Source organism: Leuciscus leuciscus (assembly GCF_965113295.1).
Source record: "Leuciscus leuciscus genome assembly, chromosome: 22".
Lineage (NCBI taxonomy): Eukaryota > Metazoa > Chordata > Actinopteri > Cypriniformes > Leuciscidae > Leuciscus > Leuciscus leuciscus.
Window position 1 is genome coordinate 28,975,056 of NC_138746.1, and position 18,653 is coordinate 28,993,708.

Here is an 18,653-nt window from a genome sequence, read left to right on the forward strand (position 1 = left end):
AATAATTATGAGCTGCAGAATTACTCCTTAAATAAACAACATTACACATTGTGCAATAACAACAAACATTATTTCAATTGAGACACATAAGGCTTGCAGAGCAACATCTCCATTAATTAACAGCGTTCTCAATTAAACACACGAGCAGTGCGAAGCTCCGCCATTATACAACAACGAGCAGCAACATGTCACGACATTATTGTGAGGTAAAAACAACAACAAACTTCAGTATACTTACTGGTAGTTGCACGCACACAATACTAGGAACTTGAGTAAATAAGTACAGCAACACTAGCTTATATTATCTATATAAATATAAATATAAACTACACAGTCTTTCAACGCCAGCGCTCTCTTCCAAACGTTCCGAAACTGAAACTTAAACTGTCTGCTCCCGCGAGCCGCAGAGCGCAGTGACGCTCCTGATTGGCTGATTCTCAAGCAGCCAGTTTTATCTGCCTGAAAAAGGTCGTCCTTCGTCACAGTTACTTTAATTTTCTAATATCACTGTAAAGCCAATTTGGAACAATCTACATTGTAAAAACTTGACTGTCATGTTTCTGAAAAGTAGCATCACTACTTTCAGGGGGTACAGTAGTTACTCCCCAACACTGCATACAATGTGCAAGATTGAACAAATTGTTATATATATATATATATATATATATATATATATATATATATATATATATATATAAACTGTCGACTCATCACCCGTTGAACCCTGGGAATTTCTCAGGGGGGTTACTGCAGAAAGATACATGATTTAAGACCATCTGTACAGGCTGCTCAATTTGTCTGTCTGGTAGATGTCGACTGCGAACAATGATACCAAGTGCATATGGTAGAGAAAAAATAGAAGGTCCCTCTCTTGGTCTCCAGAGGAGCAGCTGCTGGTGTAAAACTCTGGGAGAAAGCAATAAAAGATATCTCAGATTAGCTGTGAGGTGGAGTTGAAATTGAAATTGATCAACTACAAAGGCTATGAATCTGAAATCAGGAGGGGATGAAACATCATGTCCAAATATAGTGTGTCCACAGTTTCCTTTGCTCCCTGCATTTTCTGTGTCCCACAATATTATTATTATTGCTAAGAGTTGGAGAAAATTTCCACGATAATCAATATCATCGATAATGACACTTAAAGCAGATTGGGTGATAATGTTTAATGTTTTAAACAGATTCTTTTTTTTTTTTTTTATAGATATATAAGGTAAGGTATTTTTCCCATAAAATGTGCTTGCAGTACTTTGAAACAGTTCAGCAGAAAAGCAATGCATGGTCAGATTTCTCCTTTTGAAAGAAATTTCTAAAATGCAATATATGTTCTCTCAGATCAATACTGCTCACCTCTGCAAATTATACTAGTGAGCCTAGAAATGCTTTGGTAGATTTTTAACCTTTTTTTTTGTGTGAAAGCGCCTCCCCTGAGAGTGCAGGATTTTATGATAAAATAAAGTATGATGGAAATGATGGTGGAACAGGATTAAGAAATGCAGCAAGTCAGATTCAAATTAGTAGCCTACTATGAGATCAATGTGTGCCATTTTACTATCTTTTCCATACAATGATAGGTCATAGTGACCACAGCCTCTAAAAAGGCAAAAGCAGAATCATAAATGTGGTCAAAAAGACTATATTCCAAGTGTTCTAAAGCCCAATGACAGCTATGATTCCCTGATCATGTTATCCTCTGCCAAAACTTTAAAATCTGATTTGTGCTCAGATTCAAGTATGGCACATCCACAAATTGTGCCAGGAACAACGTCTTTGATATTTTGTATTTCTACAATGTAGAAGTGCGTATAAGATTTGAGTACTGCAGGGGATGGGAAGATTTTCAGTGAGTAAGGACATACATTTTTTGCATTATTCTGATTAATAAAAAGGGGGTTTCAAAAGACATGAGCGTATGATGATGTTATTATTATTATTATTATTATTATCTTTTTGGTGGACTATTCTTTCAATTTACAAATTAGTATTTGCTAAGTCAGATTTTCACAAAACGTTCAGATATGTTTCTTATGCTTTCAGTACTACTTGTTCCTTTGGACCAAGACACTCACACAAATTTAACAGTCTTCTGAAGTATTTCCAAATCTCTAAAGCTTAATAGATCTTTGACCCCTGTTCTCCAGGCAGATTCAGCAACTGCAGCATAGATCTCTCAGGTTTTGGGGCATAGTAAATGGATTGCACCCTTCCCAGCTTTTTGTCCGTTAAAGGGCAATTCACATTTCCATTTCAACCAGAACATGAGCAATCATCCTTATTTATACCTCAGTGTTTTCCATTTGCGAAAAGCAGAGGCCGATTTCACAGTGTAGATCGTGGGGATTATTAGCTCCCTAGCCAAATATGACCTTGTTTGTTTTAGTATCTGTGCAAAATCAATTTCGGATCTCTCTATCATTTTGTCCCCCACAACTTGTCAGGGAAGATATGTGGCATCATTTCCACAGCAGATCATGTGTTCCAGGGACAATAAAAAGACAATGATGCCCCCTCGTTGCTCATCCTTTCTTTATTGAGATTCCTTGTCCTCAAGACATTTCTTATTGGGCCAAAGAGAGAGGGGTGGTATTTCCATTTAAGCCATTTAAAGTATAAAACCCCCTCAATATCTAAAAAGGACTGCTGCAATTTCTAGCTGAGTGTCAGGGGAATTGTTCGCAAGCTCTTAAGACATCCGTTCTTATCCCCTCCATTGAGCCATAGGGTGCACTGCCCCCATGATTGTAAACAAAAGGAAAAATGATTGCTTTTTCCTTTAAGGTTAACAGATTAAGCATCTTGGCAGTTTGGACCAAAGGCAAGGTGAAATACCCCTCACAAATTACAGAGATTTATGTTTTGTGTCATCAAGTGGCGTTGCCCCCCTCAATGCCGAAGAAATGTTTGCTATGGTGTCATTAACGCTCTGTAGCTTTTGGTTACATCTTCTCTTCTCGGTCAAAAGAACCATCACACACTTACTCAATCTGAGACTGAGTCTGAGGCTTTTATAATGATGTCAGCTGTGAACATGTGTTATAAGATCTGTCTTTAACATATGATGATGCATAGCTTTGATAAACACCAGCCACCCCTCTGAGCGGTATGGATGTTTTTTGTTCTCCCAAAAGACACCTAGATGATGTACCAGTTGAGTTATGTCCCTCTGTCCTTGCTATGAGCAATTGGCTGTTGCTAGGAAGTCTGGGCCGCAATATACTGTTTATTACTTTGGGCCTCGTCCCTTTTTTATTATTTACGTGAATTGCAGTTTGCAACCAATTTTAATCCTTTAGTGACTTATTTCAGACAAAAACTGGATATTCAGTAAGAAAAAATGTTGGGCGTGACTTCACTTTATCCACAGTGTAGGATAGATGGATAGACACTAAAAGTTTACCAGCATATGGACAAGCCCTGCACTCAACACACTCTTCAATTGATCACTGGACAAATTAAAAACAGTGATTGTCAAAATTCCATATAAATCTAATTATTGATTCCCTATGAGCTAAATTTACATTCGGCTTGATTAGAAGTGAAAATGGATATGACATGATTTGTGGATTTTTTTTGGTGTGTGTGTGTCATCAATACATTTAATTAATTTATACTGGATCCTACATCAGTAAAATTGTTGTGGCTCCCCTGCAGCTATGGTCCCCCCTAGATTTGTTCCCACCTTTCACCCCATTAGCGGTGGGGTGGTTTAGCCACCGATGACTAATATAGCCTTTGTTCATATGTGCTGATATCATTGTGGAGAAAAATCCCATTAGGTTTTTTGACAAATAGATAGGATATTTGTTGTTTACTGCCATTAAGTGTTTCCAGCATCTGTATATTTTTATGGCTTTATGATTTGATTAACTCCACTCTTAATTATCATTCTCATGCACATGGATTATTTTTGCGTTTTTGACACCTGGTACGGGGGACTTTTTCGGTGAAGCGTTGGCTTGAGACTGACAAATACCGGTGTTAGATAGATGACATCCAGATAGCTGTGTTTGCAATGGAAGATCACAACTAATCTAGGCAATAGGGAGGAAAGATTGTCTTCCTGAAAACTAATCAGTCAGAGCAGACACTCATTTTGCATATGGATTCACAAACCTCTGTGTGGATCACCGGGGATGTTTGCTTGGCTAAGTCATTAAGGCAGAAGCCTTTCAAAGCACACCCGCGTTAATCTGATGTTGAAAGAGGGAAAGAAATGCAATTGGTTCTGGGCAATAAGATAAAATTGATGAAACCTTAGAAGAAAACAAAAAGTCCTTTTGGATAGGCATTAATAATAATAGAAATAGATCAAAACACTTACAAAAGTTTTTGAGTAAACCTTTCTAGGTTAATTAATCATTCAAAATGAGAGTTTTTGAAGAATCTTCAAGTTTTCAATCTGAACATGATTGTGAATGAGTTATATGAGATTATACCATGGTCTATCTTGAATACTTGATTCTGATTGGCTGGAAGGTGTGTGTAAGTAAGGGATAATGTAGTGGAGAGCAGGACACAACCTAACACTTTTTGACTCTCAGTTTGTATAATTCACTTGGCGTTCAGAGTATATATATTTTTTCCACATACATTTTTCCACGTCTAGTACAAATATGTGGTCTTCCTTCATTATTACAGTATATATATATATATATATATATATATATATATATATATAGGCTACTTTTCACTGTAGAATAGTAGCCTGGGTTTCCCCATGCTGCCTTGAGCGCAGCGCAATTTTATTCACGCTGCTAGGCAGCCTGGATACCGTGGACCAGATTTTCGCCTCAGCGAGGGGACCAATCACAGAACGGGGAGGGAGCAGCAAGACAATGACGATGTCTATGCGACACACCGAAGCAGTTTGTTTATATCTAAACATGGCAGCAGACGCGAAGTTACCTTTCGATGCAGCCTTAGATAGTGTTCTAAGTAGTTTAGTCTTCTTCAGCCATCGTCTTCTTCCTCGTCAAATTTCTGTCGCTCTACATACGTCATCTGGTATAATTGAAACGATTGGCTATGAGCTACGTACAGGCGCATTTGATAGACATTCGTAGCGCCCAATAAACGGCTCTGGGCATTCGTAAACCACGCCTCAAATACGAGAAAATTAACATGTGGTTCCCAGACCACGTCTCAATGAGAAAGAGGTCTGACGTTAGCCAGGCTAGTAGAATAGCATAGTTCTAATATGCACAACTGAGATTTAAACTTAGGTAGTGACTTCTGCAAGTTAGTTAAGCATTAAAGAAGTATCTAAAGGGCTATTAAAAAGATTTGAAATTAAAATAATAGCAGATTTGTCTCATTTTAAATAAACACCAAACACTGTTCGTGCTAGAGGAGGACTGGTCCACTGACTGAGTTTGATTCCTCCCATGTTTTTTTCCCCCTCCATTCTGTCACCTGATGGAGTTTGGGTTCCTCTCCACTGTTGCCTCTGGCTTGCATAGTTGTGAATATTAAAATCTGTCTGTACTGACGCTGTTGTATGAGAACTGAACTGAGCTGGACGATGACATACATTTTTGCAAAACTGATTTATATATTAAATTAACTACTTTAATAATTGATGATCTTTACAACAGAACTCAATCAACACTGAACTGACTCCAGCTGAACAACAGCCTAAATGCATAATTTTCCTGTTTTCACTGTAAAGCTGTATTACAATATTACAAATCAATATTACAGTACTATTACTACTGAAGTTATCCTATTTCATTTTCAGTACAATAGATAAATGTAACATAGATGCAAGATGGCAGCAGCTGTGTCTGTATGAAACAAGCGAGAGGGTGTCCGCGGTGTAATCCGAGAGACATGAACGTCTTGAAGACATGGGGCCCTATCTTGCACCCAGCGCAATTGACTTTGTACACCGACGCATGTATCATTCCTATTTTGCACCCGCGCAAAGCGGACTTTTCCCTCCACAGAAGCACGTCGGTTAACTAAGAAATACACTTGCGCTCCCGGGGGCGGTGCAGCGCAAAGAGGAGGCGTGTTCCGGCGCAAACGTTCCTTCATGCTATTTTGCAGGTTTAGAAAACATTTGCGCCACTAACCAGGAAAAAATTTTTTAAAGTCAGTGGCGCGTTGCGCATGTTATTCATATGCTATTTTAAGGGCGCACGCTTGGCCATAATCAATGTAGCGTGTGCACAACGCACACTTTGATTCTCTCATCTACACAGAAGCAGCAGTTTTCATTTTTGCAAATCATACATTATTACGAGATAGATAGATAGATAGATAGATAGATAGATAGATAGACAGATAGACAGACAATTTATTATAAAAGCATACATCTAGCTTACACATTTACCCAAATTATCATACGCCTGTTTAACCGAAGTTAATTTGGGTGGGTTTCTCCATCCCCAATGTCCCTGACGAGAACATCGGTCTCCTCGGCTGTGAACCGCTCCTGGCGCGCGCATGACAAATCCGCCGTTATAATAGGAATCCGCTTTAGAAAAAGCACGTCTGCTCTTAAAGGGAATTTGAAATGTCGCTCTATTTCACGTTACGCCCAAACCACACCTATGAATAATGAAGCTACTTCAGACCAACCCCTTTTAGATTTGCGTCGGGCACAAGAGGCATTTATCCCGCCGGGAAAATAGCAACATCGCCCAAGACCCGCCCACAAAGTTACTTGCGCTTTGCGCTTGACACTTGCGTTTCAGATCGTTAAAATAGGGCCCATGATGTTCTGGTGCCATCAGCTCGCAAGCTTCAGATACCCGGATGGGTGGCATGTTATTGATAACAATTGTCATTGGAGAATAACATAACCCAGAATGTTGCGGCTGACCAATCCCAATAGGTATTATGTTTACGTCTGAGTTTTATGTTGTTGCTAGTTCTCCTGTTTTCTTGCTCTGGTTTATTACATTAACAGTTTTTGTCATATTCTCCTGAGTCATGCGCTTTTACTGCAGGAACGCATGACAGAATACCGGTCCTAAGAAAGGATATTTGCGGCGTTTTCTTGCCTCTGGTCTTCTGGTCTCCAGCCTCCAAAGAGGATCCCCGGCTCTGCCTCCAGCTGCTGATCCCCGGCTCTGCCTCCAGCTGCTGATCCCGGCACTCCACCTCGGCCCGGCCATCTGCCTGCTCCAACTTGGCTCCTCCCTCCTTTGGCTCCACCTGGGACCATTGTCCTTACAGCTCCACGGGGCTCCCTCTTCCCTCCGGCTGCGCCCTTGGTCAGACGTCACACTGCCTGCGCCACGGATCCACGTCAGTCCTTTAGCACCCTGGCTCCACCTTGGACAGGACCACTGGTGTGCCGGATCTTGCTGGCTCTCTATCTACACCCTGGTCTCCTCTTACATCGGCTCGATCTCCGTCAGTCATCGTTCTGGTGTCATCAGCCAAACCTCCACCTTGGCTCCTCCCTCCTTCCGACTCTGCTATGGGCCATCGCCCTGGCTGTGCTTTGGGTCCCCGCCTGGCTACTCCTGCTCCTGGTTCCTCCTGGTCTATCCTTCTGTCATCTCCCCTAGTTTCCTGCTCTCCACCTATTCTGCGTCCTCCTCATCAGCCAACCCTCCCTCCTCAGTTGGAATGTTAGGTTGCGAGGACGTGCCTACCTGAGGGGGGCGTATTGTAACATGTATGTTCTGTTTTATTATCATGGTGTTTTGGTTTCCCTTTTTGCCATGTCTCCACATGTATTTAAGCCCTGATTTTCCAGAGTTCTGGGTCTAGTTCAGATTTACGTGACTAGTTCTTCTGAATTTTCTTGTTCTGGATTATTGGATTAAAGACTTATTTAGATTATTCTCCTGAGTTGTGCGCTTAACTGCAGCAACGCGTGACATGAAGTTTATGCACATACTGTACATTATTTGCACATACAGATCGGAGATACCGCTGCACATTGAGTGGTTCTTTGCCTCTACGTCGTGCATGAAAATTGTGTAATGCACTACTAGCCATGGATTATCCCTTACATATTCCACACAGTATTCATTTGGTATGGGTGTCCAATCCTGCTGCTGAAGGGCCACTGTCCTGCAGAGTTTAGCTCCAACACTAATTCTGCACACCTGAAAAGGTTCATTGAGATTTTCAAGGCCTCTACTTGGCAGGTGTGTTGGAGCAGGTAGTATTGTATTTCCAGGTATGAATACGAAGACAGGCCACAACAGGTGAATGGGTTTAATATTTACTTTATTAATAACTCTTAACATATACAACTCATGCCCATCATTCTTCTTTTTCTACCCTCTTATCCTATCCGTTTCCCCCTCATTAGTTAGTACTACTTCCTCCTATCGGTCTCAGTATGCAGAGGACACCACAAGTTTGCCATAATTTAAGCCTTTTTAAAAAATATTCTTCAGAATACCTGCATTTATATTCCATGGCAAAAACATAAATTAATAGCATACAGGTTTGGAACAACAAGAGGGTGAAAAAAAAAAGACAGAACTCTTTAGGGGGATAAAATGAAGATGCTTTAATTAATAGTGGAATCTCTAAAGAAACAACTAAAGAGATGATGCATAAAACTTGGCCTGGAATGAACCATATAACTGCAAAGGGAATATCAATATGAAAGATGGATTATTATTTGATAACTGCAGCCAACCTGCCTGTTCAGCCAAAGTATTTGGCTCCAGAGGCCCAAGTCATTAACGTCTCATGAAGAACCCGGAATAAAGTCATTATCTTTCACTGTTGGAAAATGAATGTCCTACATCAAAGATACATTATCACTTATTTGGGCATGAAGCAGATCATTTAAGACAAAGAATACCTGCTATTACTGAAGCCATTGTCTGGTCACTTGTGATATCATGGAGACCCTGATTCCTATGAATCCATCATCACAAATACATGTGTCTGCTACATCTTCCACGTCAAAACCCGAGGGAGCCCAAGTAGTGGATTTTTTTCTATTTTCTTGGCTTCAGTATCTGTGTGAATTCTGCTTAATGGAATCCTCGGATGGAAATGGACTCTGACAGAAGGATGGGTCAGGTGAAATATTGATAATCACTTTTGTTTTTTTTCTTCACCGAGTGGCATGACACACGGCAATTCACATTTTCTATTACCAGCCTCCACCTGGCTCCATTATAGGCAGACAGCAGGTGATTGGATATGTTTCTGAGGTTGAGTAACTACTCTGTTTCTCTCTCATTCAGCCTAAGGAAAAGGGGTTAGAGAAGGCCAGCACAATGTCGAGAGGGCCTAGAAATATCTCTGTTATAAAGAAATGATGGTAAATGGCAGAAAGTAGAAAGGGTCATTCGATTCTATAATGCTTCCTGTGTTTTGTTAATTTGCTTAACAAATAAAAACTCTCAACCCCTAGAATCACCTGTCCATAAGTCAATATTTAATATTTATAAAAATATAAATTAAAGGGGTGGTTGATTTATGATTTCACTTTTCTAACTTTAGTTAGTGTGTAATGTTGCTTTTTGAGCATAAACAAAATCTGCAAAGTTACAACGCTCTAAGTTCAAAGCAAAGGGAGATATTTTATTTTAAAGAAATTGCTTTTTAAGGACTACAACAAACGGCTGATAGGGACTACACGACATTCCTCCCGGGTTAGTGACATCACAAACCCTAAAATTTACATAAAGGCATCACGAACCCTAAAATGTACATAAACCCCGCCCCCGGAACATGATTTATAGATTATCAAGACAGAACATGCTAATCAATGACTAGAAGATAACTACACATAAGCTACATAAATTCATCATCTAACCATTCAGAAATGTTGTCTACATGTCTACACTTCATGAGTCTCTCCATCTTTGTCTGATTCCAGTTCGAACATAAAAGGCTAAAAGTTTTGATATTTTCAGTGCATGTCTGTGTGAGTGCAAGCTGTTGTGGCTCCGCCCTCTTTGCCGGGAGCAGCAGCTCATTTGCATTTAAAAGGACAGACACAAAAACTGTGTGCTTTTGCTCACCCTCACAAAGTGACAATTTTAACATGCTATATACAAATATCTGTGGGGTGTTTTGAGCTAAAACTTCACATACACACTCTGGACGTCCCTTATTTAATAAGTCCCAAAGACTTATTTTACATCTTGTGAAAACATCATTATACCACCCCCTTTAAACTCAAAGAAAAGAGTGTAAAATATGTAAAAAATGTTCTATCACTAATGTATACAGTAACATCTCACCTGGACTACGGGACTCAGGGAATAGGGGCAGACCACATTTCTCATATCTTTGGGTATTTCACATTGACACAGTAGTCAATTGATACATCAAGCACTGTTCTTCTGTCTATTTCAATGTGCCGTTTTTTTTTATTTATTTTTTTATGTCATGGGCACTGCAGGTCATTCAGCTGGAGGCCCCTGACAATCACAGGCCCTGGGACATTGGCCCCATCTGCCCAGTCAAAAATCCTTTCTTGGATTAATCATCTTTCAACTAACTCAGACACTGGATACATACTGATGATTTTGTGCACTGCCCATGAGACACTGAGGTAAAACAAAATATTCCACAAACATTCATTTTACTTAAAGCATGCTTGGTGCTTGGAACATACCTAATGAAAATCAATGAAACCACAATGCAAATTCTCCCTTGAAAAGATCCAGAATTGCAATCATGTCATTTTTTTTTTTTTTTTTTTTTTTTCACTCAGCACCAGTAGTTGGCTTGGCTGATGAACCATTATTGCAGGTATCAGTGTACATTAGCCAGTGTTGCTGTTCATGTTCTCTGCAAAGATGCACTCAATATTGTTCTTATTACTGTAATGAGGCTGTGTGGGCTGAAGAAAGGCCTGGAGTAGAAAGCACTTCCCTGGATGAGGGGAATTCTTCATGCATTTAATCATGAACTACAAAGAACATGTAATTTAGCCGCAAAGACAATACAAGGTTTGATGAATGTTGGACTTAATATATAAAAACATGTATAATATATCATTTCAAAAAGCTAGATGATTGTTTTTTATTGCCCCTTTGTATATAAAGAATATAAAAAAAATCCCTGACGACAACAACATTCACAATTGAAAGAAATTAATAAAAGAAATAGATTAATAAAATTAATAATTTTATTCAGCAAGGACACAATGAATTAATCAAAAGTCTTTTCTAAAATAGAAAATATAAATGATACTCCAAAAGAGTTGATTCCTCAAATCTATACAGCCTTTGATTGAAGGTCAACTCTAGCACAGGAATTGACTCTCGTTGTTGACTCACTTGTTCACTTATTTACTAATATCTTTGTATAGTGCATGGCAGTTGAGTGCACTACTGTATATCAGCAAAGAGTAAACAAAATGTAACAAGGAATTCAGTTACTAATGTATTGCATCAATGAGCTGAAGCTGTCACAGAATCAACTGTCACATACTTTTGTCAAACATGTAGCTTACTTTAAAAATAACTGTCATCAATTTATATTGTAATTATATGTGTCAGCTTTGTTTCCATAGTTAAAGCAATACATTTAAATTTAGTTCACCCTTGTTACACTAGTTTGCGTTCATACTAGTGTTGTCAATTGATTAAAAAAAAAGTTACAACACTTTTTTCTATTATTAATCAAGATTATTTTTAAAGGAGTCACTTTTCCATTTTTTCACTTTTCCACGAGAAAAAATGTATGTTATGATTGCCTAACGATTATACACTGGCCGGGAAGCCGATATTTAAAAGTGAAGCGTTTGTTTACCCCTGGGTTCGTCAACCAGCCCACGTGCACGCGCACTCAAATACGTGATGTTAATTTTAGATTTAGGTTAATCAGGATATACCATATATGGACACCGCAGACCTATAGAGACAGAGCGCAACGCGTCATAATCTGAAGACCACGCCCACCAAGGGGGAAAACAAAGCAACTGTCTCCATTGACTTTGCATTGCGAGAGGCTGCCTCCTTGTCATTTCTTGCTTCTAACAAAATACAGAATAATGCCTAAAAGCTGCTATGTGACAAGGTGGACAGCAAACAAGCTAAGAAACCCAGAAATAAGTTTTCATAAGCTGTCGACCCCCAAAAACGAGCGTTTGAGGACATAAAAGTGGATACAGGCTGGAACGAATGGGTAAATTGTGGGATCCTGACACTCAGTATGCACTAAAATACACTACGTGTGCAGTAAGTTAAACATTTGGTCACTGGTGAGTCAAATATCCAAATGTCAGTTTTATATATTATATTTCTGTAAGATAAACTATCCTGTGTTGCCGATTACGGTCTCCTCCAGCGGGTGCACGTTAGTTCTCAGAGTAATGAGACACGTGACACTCTGTCTCAACTGCCTGTATCCACTTTTATGTCCTAAACACTCATTTTTTGGGGTCGAGAGCTAATAAAAACTTATTTCTGGGTTTCTTAGCTTGTTTGCTGTACACCTTGTCACACAGCAGCTTTTAGGCATTTTTCTGTCTTTTGTTAGAAGCAAGAAATGACAAGGAGGCAGCCTCTCGCAATGCAAAGTCAATGGAGACGGTTTGATTGTTTTCCCCCTGGGTGTGGGCGTGGCCTAAATACGCTCTGTCTCTATGCTGCAGGAAGCCCGCCCTGCCCCTCTCCCCCTCATATTCAGTCGAGCGCCGGGATTCCGATTCGAAGTACGCACTCGACCGTGAAAGATGCAGTTGTTGACTGTCAGAATCAACATGGAAATGGTTTTTTTTCTCCCAAGAACGGACCAAGCTATCAGGGACCAGTGGATTAAATTCATTTTTAATGACGCGGTTCTACAACCCTTCCCACTGGCTTAGGTGTCTGTGCTAAACATTTTACAAAAATTGCGTTGCAATGATAAGATCTTTATTCACGCGATCAACAGACTGTCTGTCTTCTGCTCAGTCAGTGCTCATCATGCTGCAACCTTTCATGTGATGTAATAGATTTAAATATAATGCTTTAAACGATACTTTTCACGATTTGTTAATCTCGATAGCTGTAATAGTAAAAACGTAGTAAAAGTTTTCGAGAGAGTTCATATAATACTAGCTATTTCATATGCAAGCATGTCAGCCAATCACAGCAGTGGGCGTTTGCACTGCAGCCCCTTAAAACAGAGCGTTCAAATCTGAGGCTGAAATCAGGCTTGGGAAAATGGCATTTATTTATAAATTATGACAATTTTTTATGTAAAAATCATACTAACATTATAAGGGCACCCCAGGCAACATTATAAAATAATAAAACAATCCAGTTCATGACTCCTTTAACATCTGGAATGAAATGGATTTTGACACCAACATTTTATATAGGATTACCAGTGATTTTTTTTTTATACCATAACAAAATTATTACTCATTATTATTACACAATTATCAATTATTACTATGAACCTAACTAATATAAAGTTCAAATATTTTATAAGACTGCTGCAAGAAGCCTAGATTTCATTTATAGACTGCATTAGGCTGCTGCAGTGGCGTAGCCACGAGGGGGCCTGGGTGGGCCTTGGCCCCCTCATTTACATGTCCGGCCTCCTCAGATTTCCGATTGCTTAAAATAAGAAAATGTTGATTTGTCAGTCTGATTGTCACATGTTGTGCGTAACTTACGCTGTCATCGTCGCTTGAGAGTTCATTAATATTCGGTGACAATGGCAGCTGCCGCGTAAAGTACAATATTAGCCTTATTCAAAAAAGCACGGCGAGAAAGAGAAAATGTGTCATCTACATCATCTGAGTCTGCTTCTGCGACAGCGAGTGAAGTGGCACCTGAGGCTTCTTAGGACACAGAAACGCCTATTTCATCACAGGAGTGTAGCGGTGAGACTTTCACGACACAGATCGGCATAATACCCAATGATTTGTCTGCAATTGATGAACCGCCTTCATAACCAGTGATGACCACATTTCCTTACACTGAGTTTGCCGGAAAGAATCGTTGCTTTTCCCCAAAATGGTACAATGAATTCACATGGCTTGAATATAGTTCAACAAATAATGCTGTGTTTTGCAAAGCATGTCGGCATTTTCCCGATCCATGCGCAGAAAAAGCATTCATCTGCGATGGATTCACAGACTGGAAACACCTCCGCAGGTCATGCATCAGACACCAAGCCAGCAAATCTCATTCCCTTTCCATTTGTAAATATGAGTCATATAAAGCAACCCGTAAAACCCATGGTACTGTTTTAAACCAGCTCTTTCGGGATGATCGCACGTTTGTGGAGAAAAAACGCGAACACGTCAAAGTGGTCATTGACATTGTTATGTTCTGTGCAAAACAAGGCATTGCTTTACGTGGCCACAGGGAAAATGAAGAGGCCTTAAATAAGGGCAATTTTTTGGAACTGTTTAGCTTAATTGCCAAGCATGACCCAAACGTGCAAAATCGTCTCCAGGAGATACCAAAAAACGGCAGACTAATGAGTGCAGAAATTCAGAACGAGTTACTTGAATGTGCAGCCTCGCTACTTCTACGAAAGATCAAGTCTGAGTTGCATGAGACACCATACACCTACTAGGGGAGACCGGGGACAGTTGCAACACTTTTTGCATTTCTCTCAATTACTCAGAAACTATTTGGACTAGACCAACCAAATTTGTATATATTAAACTTGCATCTGTCTGCTAATTACCCATACCATTTAAAGATGATTATATATGACATATCGTTCACAGTATTTATTTGAATGGAAGAAGTCAGATGTTGCAACTGACACCGACCCAGGGGACAGTTGCAACACAACCCAGGGACGGTTGCAACATGTTAAAAATACCTTAAATTTCATTAATTAACTTAAGCTTTTTGTCTCAATGAGCAAAGAATTCTGAAAATATGAACTGTTTTAGGCCTACTATAATATTATAGTATTATTTATTTCAATAATATTATTGTAGCCTATTATTTATTTATTTAGTCATATTTATCAAATAACAGTTATTGAGTTTTGTTTGTTCATGTGTAGAACATAGGCCTACATAGATTCAGTGTGCAGGTGTTACAGATGCTATTCAATCCCTCCATATTTCAGTGTCAGACAGGAAGAATTTAACAATTTGCAACCGTCCCCAACCCTATCACCCATGACAGAACATCATACGCCTGCTAGACACACTGACTTTGACACATGCTAACCATGTCACTTAGAAGTCAACAAAACAATAATTAAAACGAAGTAAGTTTTGATTAATTCATACAAAATTTCAGGACAGTATGACAAAAATATATCTCATGAAAAGATTTACTTTCATACCTCCAAAACAAGTTTTGTTCAATAAATGCAGCAGCAGAAGTTGAATATGTCTACTGTCTTCTTGGTGGGGGGAGGGTCTAACTGTGCATGTTCAGTATGAGTGTCATCACTCTAGCTTGTTTCTGATTGGAGAAAAATGAAATGTTGCAACCATCCCCTGTTGCAACTGTCCCCGGTCTCCCCTACTATGAAGGTAAAATGATGCCATAAAGTATTGCATGCACAGGGTAAAATTTGTGAAAGTGTACATAAGATTGCAAGCGTAAATTAAATTTGCATGCGCAAGAGAAGATTTGTAAAGGTGTAAATCGCCTTTCAAGTGTAAGAAAAAAATATTTGCAGCATTTAACTGTTATTCGTAAGTGTAATTCATGTATTGTGAAGCTGCAGCTTCATGCTAAAGCAAAATAAATAGGATATGTATTCTTCTGATTCCATTTTTCCGCGCTTACACTTTTGGCATGGTTTTTACGCTCAAATACGGCCAAAAGTATTGCAGGCCCGTGAACAGCAATTTGCGACCGAAAACAACAGAGTCAGGAACTGCAAAACAGATTCACTGCATAAAATCAAACTTTGTGTAAAAAAATAAACTGTTGCAAATGTCTAAATGTGTGCATGGGGCAACAAAGTTCCTGAAATAGCCCGATTTGTTCAGTTACGTCTTTCTTTTACCTGCAGTTTTGGCACGATGCTCTCACTAAGGATGGCTGACGCGAAACAGTCGTTCCGAAGCTTTGCGAGATCCCGAAGCGCAGATGTTTCGAAACACTGATCCGAAGCGTGATTCAAAACACCTATGTCACGTGACTATGGCCAAACGAAGCCTCGAAGTGTTTCACGGCGTACACTCGACGCAGAAGTATAAATTGGCCTTAAGTGTTTCATCAGGTGTGGTCCGCCGAATCAGCGTTTGATTGACACGGTCGGGAACAGACCACACAGTCGCACATCTGTATAAAAGTGAAATCAACGCATATTGACCTCGTGGGTTTTTGTGAGAGGAGTTTGATTTTGAGATAGCGGATTTTTGGTGATATAGTGACATAGTGCGATTTGATTAGTTATAGGCTATTTAGGCTTGCATTTAAATTTAGCTTCACAATACATGAATTACACTTACGAATAACAGTTAAATGCTGCAAATATTTTTTTCTTACATTTGAAAGGCGATTTACACCTTTACAAATCTTCTCTTGCGCATGCAAATTTAATTTACGCTTGCAATCTTATGTACACTTTCACAAATCTTACCCTGTGCATGCAATACTTTATGGCATCATTTTACCTTCATATACTACGCAATTATGGCGGATGAATGCAAGGACATTTCAAAACGCGAGCTGGTGGCTGTGTGTGTAAGATACGTTCATGCAGGCAAAGTTAAAGAGAGAGCGGTTGGATTCGTTGAAACGGGAGATATGAGTGCTAATGGGATTTCTGCTAAGATTTTGCAAGTCATTGAGCCATTACAGTTTGATCCATCTCTTTGCGTTGGCTTTGGCTTTGGCTTTGATGGGGCTTCTGTTATGTCAGGTAACAAGGGTGGGGTGCACTTGATTCTAAAGCGTACTTTTCCAAATGCCTTGTACATGCATTGCAACTCGCACAGGCTGAATTTAGTTCTCTGCACCGCAACGAAGGTATCTGGCCATGTCAATACTTTTTTTGATACTGTGAACTCTTTGCACACTTTCATGACTGGTGCGCACAGGCATGCCCGTTTTTTAGAGATCCAGAAGGAGCTTTATCCTCACAGAAGGTGTCTTGAACTTGAACGATCTAATGTGGAGCTCAAAATCTGGCTCCATCAGCAAAGTACTGACGTTATTTGATGTAATTTTAGAAACGCTGGCGGAGTTCTCTGAAACAAGTGGCCAAACGAAACTAGAAGCTGATTCACTCATGCATCAAATTCAGACAAAAAATTTTTTTTATTTCTGTTGGTGACATTTGGGAAATTATTTGAGACCAGTGATGTTGCTACCAGGGGTTTACAGAGCAGCACAATATCAGTCACAGACTGCCTATCTCTGATAAAAAATCTAAGGGATATGTATGTACAGTTCCGAGAAAATGTGCAAAATGATTTCGACAAAGTTTTAAAGTTGACTGATGAACTGATGGAAAAGAATTCCATTTCCAACTGGGATGTCACCAGCACCAGAGTAAGAAAGCTACCGGCCCGACTGAAAGAGTCTCTGGTTTCATGTAGTTTGGGCAAATCCACAGCCATAAAGGACAATGCTGATCTCAACAAACTATGGATTGATATTTTAGGCCGACAAATCACTGAACTGAACAGCCGTTTTCAAGAGGATCAATGCGGATTAATGCGTGCAGCTGCTGCGTGTTTGCCCGGCTCTGATTTTTTTTCAAAAGGCGAGCTACTGAGGATGCCCTGCGAACACTATGGCGTTTCATTTGAAGAAGCCGAACTAAGCATTTTCTTTCAACTTATGTGCAGGAAAATAGACGATGGCCACTCTTTCTCTTCCCTCATGGAGGTTTTGGACACCTGCCCCTCTGATGTCTTCCCAAACATAAATAGACTCTTGAAGATAATGATCACACTGCCAATGACTTCTTGTAGTGTCGAAAGACTTTTCTCAACAGTTGGAAGAGTCAAATCATCTTTGAGATCACACATGACAACTTCGCGTTTAAATAATCTTTCCCTGCTGTCTTTTGAACGGGAACTGGTGGATTCTTTGGACTATGATGACATCATTGACATTTTTAATAATCGCCCCCTTAGACTCCGCCTTGTCATGTAAAAGGTAATCCCATGGTTTGAATTATAGCCGCTGAGCTATGTTGTATGCTGTTATGCTGCTGAAACAGTGAAGTAAAAATGCTGTGATTTTATGCTGTATATATTTGCTTTAAAATCTTTCCCTGCTGTTTTTCGAACGTAAATTGGTGGATTTTCTGGACTGAGTATGATGACATCATTGACACTTTTAATAATCGCCCTCGTAGACTCATGTAAAAGGTAATAATCACCGAGCTATGTTGTGGGCTGTTATGTCTGTTCTGCTGAAACGGTTAAGTAAATATGCTGTTTTAAATGTGTACAGGTGTTAAGCTGTTTTATTTATAGGTGTTAATCTATATATCTATATACCTCATTTTAAAATGGGACCCCCCAAAAATCAAATTCTGGCTACGCCCCTGGGCTGCTGTCACGAGACCTGATGCACATCTGACACACATCCAGTTTTTCCAGCTCTTTATTTTCATTTAAGACTTTTTAACTCATAAAAGTCTGTGCTTACATGTATACTCACCACAAATTAACATTTTGACATAAGTGTGTGTTAGTAAAGTAAAAAGTCACACCTGATCCTCTTCCTCTCACTTCTGTCAATAGTGGGAAGAGGATCAGGCGGGACTTTTTACTGCGCCGAGTCGAAGTATTCCCAAAAGTGCTATTCCACCATACATTATAGTTATCCTTT

The 18,653-nt window shown here is 39.5% G+C and overlaps 1 long non-coding RNA gene across 1 annotated transcript in view; it reads right to left on the bottom strand.

The window, feature by feature from the left end:
- Positions 1–18,653, bottom strand: part of LOC309487064 — a 419,730-nt gene that overhangs the window by 266,276 nt on the left and 134,801 nt on the right. The gene's annotated exons all lie outside the window — the stretch shown is intronic.